Source organism: Corythoichthys intestinalis, chromosome 20 (genome assembly GCF_030265065.1).
Source record: "Corythoichthys intestinalis isolate RoL2023-P3 chromosome 20, ASM3026506v1, whole genome shotgun sequence".
Classification (NCBI taxonomy): domain Eukaryota; kingdom Metazoa; phylum Chordata; class Actinopteri; order Syngnathiformes; family Syngnathidae; genus Corythoichthys; species Corythoichthys intestinalis.
The window spans coordinates 14,073,601-14,089,053 of record NC_080414.1 but is presented as its reverse complement, the minus strand read 5'-3'; the positions used below and the strand labels follow the sequence as shown (position 1 = coordinate 14,089,053).

General features: G+C 38.6%; 1 protein-coding gene across 3 annotated transcripts in view; it reads right to left on the bottom strand.

Moving 5' to 3' along the window:
- The window catches only part of cdh19 (cadherin 19, type 2), a 337,720-nt gene that overhangs the window by 220,445 nt on the left and 101,822 nt on the right, over positions 1-15,453 (bottom strand). The window lies entirely within an intron of this gene.

Genomic DNA, 15,453 nt, shown 5'->3' with positions numbered 1-15,453 from the left:
TGGCGCTAGACGTCTATTTCATTTCGACTGGGAGGGGCGAATGAACGATTGAATTGGACGTCTAATGGCATCAATGGCAGCCAATGAGTTAACAGACACTAGTCGCGCAATTTAAGATATAATCCTTTCTACTACTTCTTAAGGTGAAAAAAATTCTTTGAAACAAGCGTCATGAATTTTATGTCTTGAGTTACAAGCAAATATGATTCCTTAGCTCTAAATAGCAAAAGAGGCCCTGTGTGCTTTTAAGTTGTTTATTACCACTCCTAATTAAAATTTCCTTTAACCCTTAAAAGTCGTGGGGGCACGCCCACGTGTCCTGTGCGCATGTCATCTTTGAAGCCTCGTCACGTTGTAATTGTGTCACTCACGTACCGCCGGTTGTTCTTGTACAAAAGTGCGGAAGTTGAGGTCCACTCTCATTTTTACTTGAAGTCAATCGGCTAAGTAAAGCGAGAAATAATGTCTTTTAACTTTTATAGTGTTATTGCCCTCATAAATAAACAAAAATGCTGCATGGACCACGTTTTTATCTGCATATTTCCATCATTTCTTGTCCTTTTTCAAAACGGAAAGCACTACGAAAAACTACCTAACGTAATGTGAACAATTTTAATACATTGCCAAGCAAGACACGGATTGGATTGAGCGAGCAACTTTGTGAAATGTGCCGGATGAATTGAAACTGGGGCGTTATGGGGGCGGGGCGGGGGGGGGGGGGGGCACACGCTCTGCCCACCCAAAGAAAACTGGACATTCTGGGCACCGCGTATGGTATTCCATTCATATAGTACTAATGTTTTCTGAAGTATTAACCTTTGCGTTGTTACCTCCTCTTTCGCCTTTAAAAAAAAAAAGGAAATGAAATGAAATGTTTGTGTTCCTAGGGGGCGGTACACACATTTACGCATATTTTATTTTATTTTTTTGTTTTTACATTTTATCAAAGTTTTCACCAGTGTTCACCTGGCTGTTGCGTTTGTTGAGTTTTGAAGCATTATGAGCAGGACCGGCCCAGGCCATTTGGGGGCCCTAAGCAAAATAATGCAAAGGGCCCCATATTTTTGGCCCACCATTTCGTCACAGTGTACTGTGAAACCCATACATGCAATCCAACCCATACGTCCATATTTTGTATATTAATCAGATTTTGTTGCACTGCATACTTCAAACTTCTTACCCCAAATGATTGTCAGTACTTACAGTAGATAGTGCCAAACCTTTTTCTAAAAGAGGAAAGAAAGAAGTTAAGGAAGAACTTTTATTTTTTAAAGCTTGTAATCAAGTCTCAAAACTCACAATAGTCAAATAAAGCAAACTGTAGTAAACAAAATAGAACACAAATTAAACAATTGCTAGATTGGGGGCCCCTTGGTGGTCAGGGGCCTTAAGGAGCTGCATAGTCTGCGTATAGGCTGGGCCGGCCCAGCTATGAGGGGGTCAAAATAGGGCTCAAAGCATCGGCGGCACAAAGAATGACTGCTACGGGGGCGCTAAATAGTGTATTTGGAATTTGTCTTTACACGGTATCAAAGATTGCACCTGTCTTGATCTGCCTGCCGATTTTGGTGCAATTTGAAGCATTCTAAGGGGGTCAAATTGAGGCCAAAGGGGCTGCGGAACAAAGAATAACTATAATAATAATAATAATAAAACTGAGGAACCACAATAGGTTATCTAAAAAAAACATTGTCACCTGCTTGTCCATACTGTACAGTTATGGATGTGTTCTAAGTCAAATAAAATCAAATCAACTTTTATTTGTTTAGACCAAATCGCAACCCCACTGTTATCTCAAGGAGAAAAGAAAACATGTTTTAAGGTGCAGTAGCCCTACACTGGATTTCGACCTACTTGAGCATTGTAGCTTTTTTTTTTTTTTTTTGCCCCCCAGGTACGACTAATGCCCACCTACACCTGGCATCCTGGTAACACCACTGAATCGAAAGCTAAATTTAGCATAAGTTAATGCAATATTTCATCAACTCGAGGTATAGGATCGGCCAGATTTGTCGTTTTTTTCATCAGCTGAGTCGGCGGGTGCGAAGAGTTACAGCAGTGCGCAAAAAGTGGACGGAGGACCGACACTCCCTTGAAGAGTGGTCTGCGTGACGTAGCCCTGTGTCTTGGTCTAGGGCGAAACTGAGTGGCACGCCTGAAAAATTGTACTCAAGTAGTTTATTGTCAGTGTTTTTTAAAATACTTTTTTTTCCAAAGTTTATTTTTTTCCCCACAAATAATCCTTTCAATTTGTATATAGATGTGCGTGTTCGAGAATCTTGTGTGTATATGCTTTATTAAAGGTGATGGGTGCAATACCTAACCTCACAAAGAGATATCCTCCAATTCTTTTTTGTGTTAGATGTTATATGTATGTTTTTTTATTATTTTGCACTGTTGGTTTACTGTATATAACCTGTTTTGACCATAGTATGTGTAAAGGCCAAAAAACTCCAATGACCATTCCTGCTTTTTCTTTTGAATTCTCAAGTACAAAACTATTCAGTCTTATTTTTTCGGTTGAATGTTTATCCTAACAAGTTCAATAAATACCATCAAGCTTCAAAACAGTTCGTTGAAAATGTTTGGTTTGCAATAAAACATCAATATATTACAAATTTAGACAAGAATTTTTGGAATTTTTTCGTCTTTTTGGGTCCTAAATGTTGATTATAAGTGGTCGGTGAAAAAAATAGTTTGGACATGAAGGTTATCGCCTTAAAGGGTTAAGAAGAAAAGATGGTGTCAGATTAGGAAAGTGTTGACGCTACAAATTAAACTCGCTCGTCCGAAGTAGCAGAGTATAAACTAATATATAATCTTTGCTTGACTTAATATTGAATGACTGTCAAAACTAATAGTGTTTATTATTAAGGTCGCTACCCATTAGTGGCTTTCCTTTGATCGGGTGACATTTGGGTGTCCTAACAAGCAGCCCCATTGACTCATTGATTAGCTCCCGCAGTGCGTAATGGGCTCGTGTGCAGCCTCTTGCTTTAATGATGGATCACACACTCTCCGTGTGTGTCCATGCCATCTCCAGTGTGGAGCACGCTCGCCCACTGGGACACCCTCCAAGCCCCCACTTCACAACACTCGAGCCCTACTCGGCTTATCGCGAGCAAACAGAATCTCTCTTCAGCTACAAAAAGATGCTAAAATTAGAGATTGCATAAGGTGGACAAGAATGCAGTAACTTGCTAAAAGGAGATGACTGGTGGGAACAAATTGTTGATTTTAGGTAGATTGTGTATTGCAGGGGTCTCCAACCCAGTCCTCAAGGCCCACTGTGGGTCCTGGTTTTTGTTCCAGCCGATCCAGCAGAGACAGTTGAACCAATGAGGCTTCTGCTAAAACAAGCCACACCTGACTGCAATCAACTGATTGCACTTGTAAAACACCAGATTGGGGAAAAAGTGTTGTCATGGTGTTTGGTAGGAATGAAATCCTGCACCCACAGTGGGCCTTTGTGGAATAGGTTGGGGACCCCTGGTGTATTGTATAGTCAAAATGGACTGGACTGGTTTAGCTCCGTCAATGGTAGCCAATGAGTTAATGGAGACAAAAAAAAACGCGAGCTGTTTCGTAACAGATTGATTATGCTTTAATTAATTTCAATGAGAAAATATGATTTGAAAGACTTAAAAAAAATTTTTTTGTTTTTTTTTTTGTTTTTGTTTTTGCGTTTAAAATATATATACATATATATGTATATATATTAGAGATGTCCCGATCGATCACCATCCCGATCGATCGGGTCCGATCACGTCGTTTTCAAAGTGTCGGAATCGGCAAAAAAATATCGGCCATGCCTTTTTTTAATATATATTAGGGCTATCAAAATTAACGCGTTAACGCGCGGTAATTAATTTTTTTAATTAATCACGTTAAAATATTTGACGCAATTAACGCACATGTCCCTCTCAGACAGTATTCTGCCTTTTGGTAAGTTTTACAGCAAGGCGTTTTGTGCTGTCTAACAGCGAACTCTTGTGGTCGCTTTGCGACATGGTTTATTTTTTTCTTACATTCTTTACAACAACCATACTTACGGACAAATCTTTTCCAAGGATCATATAAGCACAACAGAGACGTCGTGCAGCCATATTGAACTGGCAAGTACATATTATGTTAATAAGCGAAATGTTATATTTTTTGTATGAGACGCTTTTTGTTTATGTTTAGTCAACCTGTATAGCGTGCTAAGCTAACGTTGTTGCTAATGCAATGCTTGTTTACTTTTTTTGTAGTTTTAAGAAGTTAGTTAAAAGATTGCGCTTTAACCCCTTTATGGTGTCCTTTTACTACTACTACATTAGAGCTGCATTTCTGAGGAAAGTATGTTTTATCTCCCATTCGTTTGTATTGTGTTCATGTTACACAAACCCAAGCAACGCCAGGCCATACTGCTAGAAATAATGATAACATCATACAATAAATGATCATTGATTATCTAAACACCCCCCATTAGCTAACAAATAACTAAAAAAACCAAACATTTTATAAATATATGCGCATTAACTCGTAAGTCTTCCGTTCAAATAACACGACAGCAGCTGTCCCAGTAGCGAGAACAAACAGGGTAAGTAAATAAACACGAGTCTACCCCAGCCCACCACAACCCCCCACGATATCCTGACAGTTTTCCTAACTTGAGTTCCCCGCTAGCCGTCGACATCTTATCAAATCCTAGCGAAGTCGCCGTCTCGTCGTCACGGCTTGCCAGAGTTGAGCCAGAGTTCAACCGGCACGTCCCAATTAGCCCCAAGCCACGGACGGCCGTCAGCGAATCCGCCGCACTCTTTCCGCTAGCGTACTTGTGGTTTGTGACGGTTGCCTGGCGACCGATGGGGCTAATGAGAGAAGAGAGGCTGGCGGACCCTGGGGATATGATTGACGGCTGCTGTTTGAACCCCCCCTCTTGACGCGTGCACGGACAGCGACTGCCCTTATTAAAAAATATGACCTGCTGGGTGCAAAGGGGGCTACAAAAGGGGCTCTGAAAGACCAACGTGAAGAATTTCAACCCCTACTTGAAGAGTCTCCATTCTCACCCTGCGGCGAACGTTAGCGGTAAACCATAGAAAAGGCTTCGAGGCTCTGGGATACGGCCTGTCAATCATCCAAATCGCAGGATTTGGCAGGCACAAAAAAAAAAAAAAAAAAAAAAAAAAAAAAACACCACAGTTTTAGTCGATCCATGGTTCAACTCAAATCAAACAGATTCCGAAATAATGTTTAGCTGGGTGAAAATTCATTAAATGTTCTGTAAACCTCTTTAATCCATTCAAAGTTACCTTATGACCAGTGCTTAATTTGTAAACCATAAGGTGCCGGAATGCAGAGTACACATGACAGCGCAGGGATGAGGAGACGGGCAAAGGTCAGGGAACATACGCAGAAAAAGGCGCTGAAAACAACACCCAAATGCCCACTTGCCATGCTGCAGGACTTACAAGCCTCACTTTCAGATAATATCTATGGTATAAATTTTATGACCACTATTTACAATTATTTAAGCTATACTCTGCACAGCACGGGCAATTGCCCACATAACCACAGTTGGGCTTACAGTAACGTACAGTCTAAATTGTGAAATATATATATATATTTTTTTTAAATCAGAGATTACAATAAATAACACAAACACATTCTTTTGCGAGTTTCATCTCCCCTGTCTTCTCCGGCCCCAAAGTTCCAACCGCCTTATAAAAAATGCAGCCCAAACCCGAATTTCCCATAAGGGTACTGGCCTGTTGCTCTGGCTGTTGGTGGTCCACCTGGCTGAACGCTGGCGCTGTAGCTGGCCTCCACTCCGGGTAGCGCTAACCCTGACCAGCTGCTGCCACGGTAGCAGCCTCCTGCCTCGGCTTGGCTGTCTGTTTGTGAACCTGGCTAGCTCCTGCTGTGCTAGCCTCCTGCTGCACCCGGTCCTGCCCGTTAGCATGATAGCTGCAGCTGCCCTCGTTGTTGCATTCCTGACTCGTTTTGAACCATCTGACAGTTGCATTGAGTGTCTTTGAAAAAAAGACACTCAATGCAACTGTCTTTTTGGCATGTTGAAATACCATTTGATCCTGGATGTTTGCTCCCCAGATGCTGCAAATTTCCCCAAATTTTTATTTTATTTTATTTTTTTTTATGTCATGGGCGTGATTTGTTGGTCCAGCTTGACATTAAATGACATTAATTTTTTATAAACAACATGCAATTCTTCGGATTTGCTCTTTAAATGAATTAATGCATATGAAGGATCGGCCTGTGGTGGCGTGGCTCAGTGGTAGTGTAGTTGTCCCTCAACAAAGAGGATGTGGAACCGATTCTCTGCCCTGATAAACTCGCCTAAGTATCCTTGAGCAAGATACTGAACCCCACATTGCTCCTGGTGCTGCGTCACCAGTAGGTAGATGGCAATGTAGTGTAAATTGCTTTGAGCACCTTGAAAGATGGAAAAGCGCTGTACAAGTTTAACACCATATTATTATTTTTATTTTATACTGTAATGTCCGTAACTATGTTCGGTCCCTTTAAGTGACCCTGGGACTGGAGAGCAGTGAGGGAGTAGGAATCGAGGGGGAGACGGGCGAGAAGCAAAAGTTAGTAGTCGAATGTGGCGGCAGTCCGCTGTTATTTTGTTTTATTGTTTTCTTATTGTTACCACAATAAAGTGGAGAAAGCCAACAACGACTCCTCTCCTTCTTTCCCCCCATTCTGGGCTATTAGAATACATTTTTTAAAAATGTTTCTTTATTATTATTATTTTCTATACACGAGAAGTGCCGGATCTGCCCAAATAAGTTCAAAAACACAGGGAGGCCAAAATCAAGAGGTGCTGGATCTTGTTCCGGCAGGATCTGGGACAAATTAGCCCCTGGTCATCACAAAATAAACATCAAATAGTATCCAAAAATTGTAAAGTCAGAAAAGACCATTACTGTTAATTTATGGGTAATGGGATGAAGATTATTTTCGTTTGCTTACTTCGGACGCATTTTGATTATTCTACGTCGTTATGAGCTAAAATTAGCTTGCAAATATGCGCAATTATTCTCGCATACTTTGTAGCTATCTGAAGATACTAGCCTCAGAATTCAATATTTTCATGCATGCATGTGCAAAAATCACATTTGCACGTTTTCATACATTTCCATCAGGACAATTCCCAACACATGGATAATGGTATTAAGAAGACATTTTGGGGCTAATTTTGTACACATTTTTTAAAATTCGGCATCATTATGAGCTAAAACGAGCTAGCAAAAGCGTACATTAATTCGAGCAAAGTTCGTTACTGTCTGAAGATACTGGCCTCTGATTGGTCTATTTTCAAGCGCTCGTGCATTGTAAGTATGCTCGGAAAACGCGACGAGTGACTGTTTTAATAAAAACGAACTTGTCTACAAAAAAACAAACTTACAATCTTACAAAGAAGATTTAATAGCTTTTGACCATCCAACTTTAACTCGTCAGTTTCTCAGACAGGATACATCGTAGATAAATGTTTTCGATGTCACTGGAAAGCTGACATTAACAAAAACCTCACTTATCGGAATTCAACCAGCAACTCATATGACAAAACCGTGCAAGACCACAAGCTGCTTCAGAAAAAACGATTCAACCCCAATCACACAAGCCAGAATATTCAGCTTAATTTCCATTTTAGAGTGGCAAAAGAGTAAGACGAGTAGGCGTATCCCACCTGTCAATCAATCAATCAATCAGTCCATCAACGCCAAGCAGTGCCATATTTAGCGTCTCTAATGAAGTTAATTGACACGTTTCTGCTCCGTGGGAGGATTGACTGACTTCAGCTCGGAAATACTACCTGAAAACCCTGAACACACGCATCGACAGTCTCTCAGAGGTAAACCCAACAAGCTGCGAAACACGGCATGAATATTTCAAGCGGCTAAATTTGGAGTCCCGGAGGATCGTTTGAATGTTGAAACGAGATGCAATCATTCGTTCACTGATATTGGCGGCGTAGATGTCCAATCTTTTTTGACTGGGATAAATAGATTGGACATCAACCGCCGTCAATGGACGCGCCGAGAGTATATTCAGTGTCACTCAGGAAAATAGATAAATTGTAGAGCGATCAGCGCAGACGTTTGGCAGTCTGTTTTATTCCCTCAACGCCACGTTACATAAATTCATGAGATTATTGGAGCTTCATTAAAACAAGCAAACAAGCACGAGTTCATTCTTAGTTCAAGGCAAAACAATGAGAGGGTCGGCGGCGACTTTTGTTGCGAAAAAGAGGATTTTGTTGTTAGGATATTTGGTTGTTTGTTAACAGGGTTAGACAAAAAAAAAAACACAAAAATTAACTTTTTGGGGGGTTGGGTGATTGGCAAGCATTATAACTTGCAAAAAACTAAGATACTTAATGGAAAACACGTGCACAAGTTCCACTCCACGACTGTAGGTGGTGATAATGAGCATGTTTTTTTGTTTGTTTGTTTTTTTTTTTGCATTTTTAAAAAATTGAAATAATATTTAATTATTTTTTAAATAATATAAAATATGACACCCCCCCCCCCCCGCCCCATTACATTTCAGTTTTAATTTTGTTGATACACTTTATCAATTTAGAAAAAGAAAAAACAAAAAACAGTGAAATACAGGTGGTCCCCGTGTTATGAACAGGTTCCGTTCCTACGCTGGCAACTAGAGATGTCCCGATCGATCGGTCGGGTCCAATCACGTCATGTTCAAAGTATCGAAATCGGCAAAAAAACATCGGCCATACGTTTAATATATATATATATATATATATATATATATATATATATATATATATATATATATATATATATTTTTTTTTTTTTTTTTTTTTTTTTAATTAAATCGTTTTCTAATTGTATTTAACGTTACAGACATAATATGTTACACTTATCCAGAGTTTTTAGTTTAGACTTAAGGTAGGGCTATCAAATTTATCCCAATAACGGCGATAATTAATTTTTTAAAAAACGTATCACGTTAAAATATTTAACGCAATTATTGCATGCGCTGCACGATCCACTCACGCATTGTCGCGCTCTATCCGTAATGACGCCGTTTTGCCAATATAGAAAGCTAAAAGGCAGCGTATAATGAGTAGAGTGAATTTTGGCAGCCTTTGGAGACTTATTTTAATTGGTTAAAACCTTACAATCCGTCTCCCTACGATTAGAAGTATCATGGGAAGTAATGTGAGGAAGCAAGGTAGCAATTGAGCTTTTTCTTAATACTTTGAAATATATCTCATTGCAGAGAAGATATATGAATTGGTAGCACTACGCAGTCGTGGTTTCACTTGTCATGGTTCCACTTCCCATCATGCATTGGGCATGGCCTTCAGTATCATTTACTGAAAGCTCAACAAATACACTAGATGGCAATATTTAGTCACAATATACAAAGTCACAAGTCTTTCGATCCGTGGATCCCTCTCACAGAAAGAATGTTAATGGTGTACATGACATCTTGAGGATTTATTGTCATAATAAACAAATACAGTACTTATGTACTGTATGTTGAATGTATATATTCGCCCGAGTTTTATTCATTTTTTTTCTTAATGCATTGCCGGATTGGGAGCAAAAAAACATGATCGGAACAACCCTACTGGCAACGTAATCCGAATTTCCACCGAAGTTGGAATTAACCCTTTAAGTACACCTGAACACCCCCTAAATCTCAAAATAACTAAAAACACGTATCATATGAGATTGTAATTTCCTCGGCAAGACGTTAGAGCTAAATCCTTGAAAGACCGCGAACTAAGCCGTAATCTTTCCCCTCTCTCTCACTCGGCCCCGGGATCTTATCAGGGGAGCAAATGCACTCTTACTCGAATGCGGATGTACTACCTGCTCTACGCTTCCTGCGCCAAAATAAAAGCATACGTCACAAAACAAAAGTCAACATTATAATCAAATACAACTTTTGGCCAAATAGCAGAACAGTCGTATTAATAAAATAAAGTAAAAATTAAGTACAGTGAGGTACAATAAATTTTAAAAATGTAATTAATGTGTATTTAATATGTAATTATGTACAAACAGTTAAGATTTTGAAAACTGAAGAAATCCAAAATCCCTAAAAATATGTTTTAAAACTTTTTTTTTTTAAACCTGAAAAACACATTTTTTTTCTAGGTACTTTACGAATGAGTTTGGTTACTGCGCCGGCGATGTAACCAGGATTTCCGCTTAAGTCGGAAATAACCTTTTAAATATCTCAAAACACCCTCAAAAATAAAAATAAAAAACCTATCATAAACATGTAAATGTTGGAACTAAGTCCTAGCTAGGCAGTAAGCTAATCTCCGAAATTACGATGTCAGACCATAGACTTCATAATTGTATTGACGGGTCAATTCGGCCAGTCACTGTGCAACGCCTTCAAGCAGGGGGCCCATCCCACAATCCGCTTCAGTTATTCGCAGTCGGTCGCAGCAACACATGCAGCGATTTAACACCGGATTTAGGATAAAAGTTCGAAAGCTGTACCGCAAACAAACAGGAAGGATTGTCTCAGGAGTGATTTGTTCAAGGATTCAAGGTAATAATTGTATTTTTCGCACCATGCATGCATTTTGAAACGTGAAAAAAATCAATGGGAGAAATTAGCCGCTACGGCATTGGCATCATAGTTCGCAATATTTACGTAAAATAAATGCTAACTGGCCGGTTCTTTGCTCTTTTAACAAAGAATTGAGACTGTTTTGCATCCATATCTATAAAGAATTTAGGAATTTAAGCATTTATTCACAAGAATTTCAACGTAAAAAGCTCTTTGTTGTGGTAAGGCGGCGCCACAGTGACTTAAAGACGTGCAGCACATTCGACATATTTACGTAAAATAAATTATACTGCCCATTTTTTTTGCATTTTAACCAATAATCAAGACTTTTTTACATCAATATCTCTAAAAAATCAGGGATTTAAGCATTTATTCACAAGAATTTCAATGTAAAAAGCTCTTTGTTGTGTTAAGGCGGCGCCACAGTGACTTAAAGACGTGCAGCACATTCGACATATTTGCGTAAAATAAATTATACTGCCCATTTTTTTTTTTGCATTTTAACCAATAATCAAGACTTTTTTACATCAATATCTCTAAAAAAATCAGGGATTTAAGCATTTATTCACAAGAATTTCAATGTAAAAAGCTCTTTGTTGTGGTAAGGTGGCGCCACAGTGACTTAAAGACGAGCAGCACATTCGACATAGTCACATAAAATAAATATAATTGCCCGGTTTTTTTTTGTTTTTTGTTTTTTTTTGCTTTTAAACAAGAATCGAGACTGTTTTACGTCCTTATCTATAAAGAATTGAGGGATTTACGCATTTATTCCCAAGAATTTTCAACGTGTAAAGCTCTTTGTCTGTGTTTCCACTTGGTCAGATTTGAGATAGGGTTAACTCTATTAATCCGGCCCGTGCCTTGTGTCCCGTCAATACATTTATGAAGTCTATGGCCAGACGTCGTGTGGTTTGCTGACTTCATTCAGCTGCTCACGACATCAACACTTGCAGAGTGAAACTAAAATAAAATGAAATTAAATCAGTCTTCAATAACAGAAATTCAAATTTGTGTTTACAAGTAGCTGCTAATCCAGCAATAACAAAGGATTAGCATGTATCAGTTAGCGTCCGCACACATAATCAAAAACAATCATATAAACTCACCCCAAGTATTTGACCACAATTGAAAACGCACAAAAGTACAAAAGAGGTTATATCCAGCCATCGATTCTGGATGCTTCACAAGCTTTAAATGTGCGCGCAGGCTGTCACGTCCGTCACTCGGCTGTTCTGTGTGTGCGTGTGGGGTGGACGTGTCTGTACATGCGCTCGCTTCCTGTTCTACACTTCCTGTGCCCAAATAAAAGCATGCATCACAAAACAAAAGTAAACATTCACGACGAGAGAAGTCAAAATCGCGTAAATCAGAACCAATGTAACGCGGAGACTTCCTCTATATATTCTGTATTGGCCCAAATATAAGACGGTGTTTTTTGCATTGAAATAAAATTGAAAAAGAGGGGGTCGTCTTATATTCGCGGTCTAGACGTTATACCCATTCACGACGCTAGATGGCGCCAGATATCATTGAAGCGATGTTCTGTCATGACAGATCTCAGCTACTCTCAAGTTTAACCAGTTTGCATTATTTTATTGCAATGTTTTTCCTTATTCAGATTTGTTTCAAGACTACAGCTACAGTTAAGACTTCACTTTGATGGTTAATGCAGTTATTGCAAATTTGTTGTTTTATCACAATAGATTGGTTTATTTACATTTCAAAAACCAGAAGCCATTCATTTACGAATGTGATTGCACTTTAGTTTACATATTAATCGTTCAGATATATATTGATTTGAATGAGGCAAAATAACATGTTTTTTCTCTCAAATATATTGTTATAATCATTTCCTTCGGATGTACTGTAATTATATTCTGTCTAAAAAATAATTTGGTGTTCAAAAAGCCTTTTTTCAAACTTGAGTCTTGAAAAAGAGGGGGTCGTCTTATAATCAGGGCCGTCTTATATTCGGGCCAATACAGTATTTTTTTACATGTATAGTTCAGCTTAAGAATTACTTTCAACACAAAGATATTAATTTAAAAAAAAAAAAAATCCAGTCAAATTCAAACTTTTTAGCAAAAAACACGAAGAATTCTTTTTCCCAAGATTGAAATACCTTTTCTTTATGGACAAATTAAGCCAAATATCACCACTCCCAGAGTCATTTTTAATAAATAAATATAAAAAGAACCCACAAATGTACTCCCTAGTTTTACCATAAACGTTCAACTATGCAAACTAAAGGATTTTTTTCCCTCCTGCCACGACTCAAAAAGCAAAACGATTCCCAAACTCTAAACGCGCAGACTTCCGCGGCTGTATTTTAACAGGCGTGTAATAAGATTAGCAATATTAGGAAATAATTATGCCGAGTAAGCACTCTTCTTTTTGGAAAGGATCACTCAGCGTTCAAGTTTCCAAGTCGCTCAGGCGAAAGCGACGGGGAATCAAACAAACGATAAGGACGAGCCAGTGGATTCCCAGGCAAGATGATAGCGCCGCGTGCAGATTAAAACACACTTTGATGAAAAATGGAATTACGAGCGCGCGAGCGTGTCCTCGGCAGGAAGTAAAAGTACCGAGCCGGGCCGAGCCTTCAAGTGAATCCCCCGGCGTCGCCGCCTCGTCGTATGATTTTTAATTAATTCCAAAGTTTCTCGCCGAAACTTTGGTCGCGCGGGAAAAGTTCTTAGCGAAGTCGTGGCTGCGTGACAACTCAAATTTGTCATTAAGAGCAAGTCAGAGGAAAAAATGGCCTGATTTCTGTCTTTCAATCTAGCAGAAGAACCAAAGACAATTAAATACGCTAGAGAAAAAAATAATTAAATACTATGAGACTATAGTCATGATCATTTTTTAAATTTCCCCTCCCCCCATGAATAATTTAAATGAACAATATTTTTGCAAGGTAGAAAATATTTTTTGTTCAATTTTTTTTTTTTTTTTAAATATTTGACTATCTATTAGGGCTGTCAAAATTATCGCGTTAACGGGCGGTAATTATTTTTTCAATTAATCACTTTAAAATATTTGACGCAATTAACGCACATGCCCCGCTCAAACAGATTAAAATGACAGTGTCATGTCCATTTATTACTTGTGGTTTTTTTGTGTTTTGTCGCCCACTGCTGGCGCTTGGGTGCGACTGATTTTATGCGTTTCAGCACCATCCATGAGCATTGTGTAATTATTGACATCAACAATGGCGAGCTACTAGTTTATTTTTTGTTTGAAAATTTTACAAATTTGATTAAAACGAAAACATTAAGAGGGGTTTCGATATAAAATTTCTATAACTTGTACTAACATTTATCTTTTAACAACTACAGGTCTTTTTTATCCATGGATCGCTTTAAGAGAGTGTTAATAACGTTAATGCCATCTTGTTGATTTATTGTTATAATAAACAAATACAGTACTTATGTACAGTGTGTTGAATGTATATATCCGTCCAGGGCCGGCCCAGGCCATTTGGGGGCCCTAAGCAAAATAATGCAAAGGGGCCCATATTTTTGGCCCACCATTTCGTCACAGTGTACTGTGAAACCCATACATGCAATCCAAGCCATACGTCCATATTTTGTATATTAATCAGATTGTGTTGCACTGCATACTTCAAACTTCTCACCCCAAATGATTGTCAGTACTTACAGTAGATAGCACCAAACCTTTTTCTAAAAGAGGAAAGAAAGAAGTTAAGGAAGAACTTATGTTTTTTAAAGCTTGTAATCAAGTATCAAAAGTCACAAAAGTCAAATAAAGCAAACTGTAGTAAACAAAATAGAATGTAAATTAAACAATTGCCAGATTGGGGGCCCCCTAGTAGTCCGGGGCCCTAAGCAGCCGCATAGTCTGCGTATTGGCTGGGCCGGCCCTATATCCGTCTTGTGTCTTATCTTTCCATTCCAACAATAATTTACAGAAAAATATGGCATATTTTATAGATGGTTTGAATTGCGATTAATTACGATTAATTTTTAAGCTGTGATTAACTCGATTAAAAATTTTAATCGTTTGACAGCCCTACTATCTATTACTATATTACCGTAATTTTCAGACTATAAGCCACTACTTTTTTCCTTCATTTTAAATCCTGCGGTTTATAGTCTAGTGCGGTTTATTTGTTGATTTATTTGGGTTAATAGGTAGTACTTTACTTTATAAGACTGTCATAAGACCTCATTATCATTACCTAATTATGACATGACACTATCATTGGCATTACTGAATGCTTATGACAGATGTCATTAAGTGTCATCTGGCAAATTATGTCACTAACTCCAATTGTGTCCAGCTTGGATCTTTTATATCCATTCAAAAGTGAGATAATTTGCCGGATAACACTAAATGACATCTGTTATAAGCATTCATTGATGCTCATGAAAGTGTCATGTCATAATTACGACACTCTTATGGTGCCACTGTCACATAAAGTGTTACCAAATACTATAACTAGCAATTAATGAAACAACTGGAACAGTAACTGAAGAAATAATTAGCACAGAACATGAATTTTGATTGTTACAGTATTTACATCTGCAGTGCTGTAATGCATGCTAGGAGGCATATTGGACAACAACAGTGTTGACAGCAGGTGGCAGCAGAGGTTGACTGCTTCCCCAAGGGAGCAGTGATGGCCAAATGAAGCTTCTTGAAGCTTTGCAGCCAATTGGTTCAAAGCTTCATAGTGGTTCATTTGGTCTTATGACAGCCGTATGATGCCGCTGTCAAATAAGGTGTTACAGTTAATATATTTTTGTGTAAATATCCCATGATACAGTGAGGACAGCTGCGGCTTATAGTCCAGTGCGTCTTATCTATGAATAAATTCCGTTTTCATGCCACGTTTGGTGGGTGGCGGCTTATAGTCAG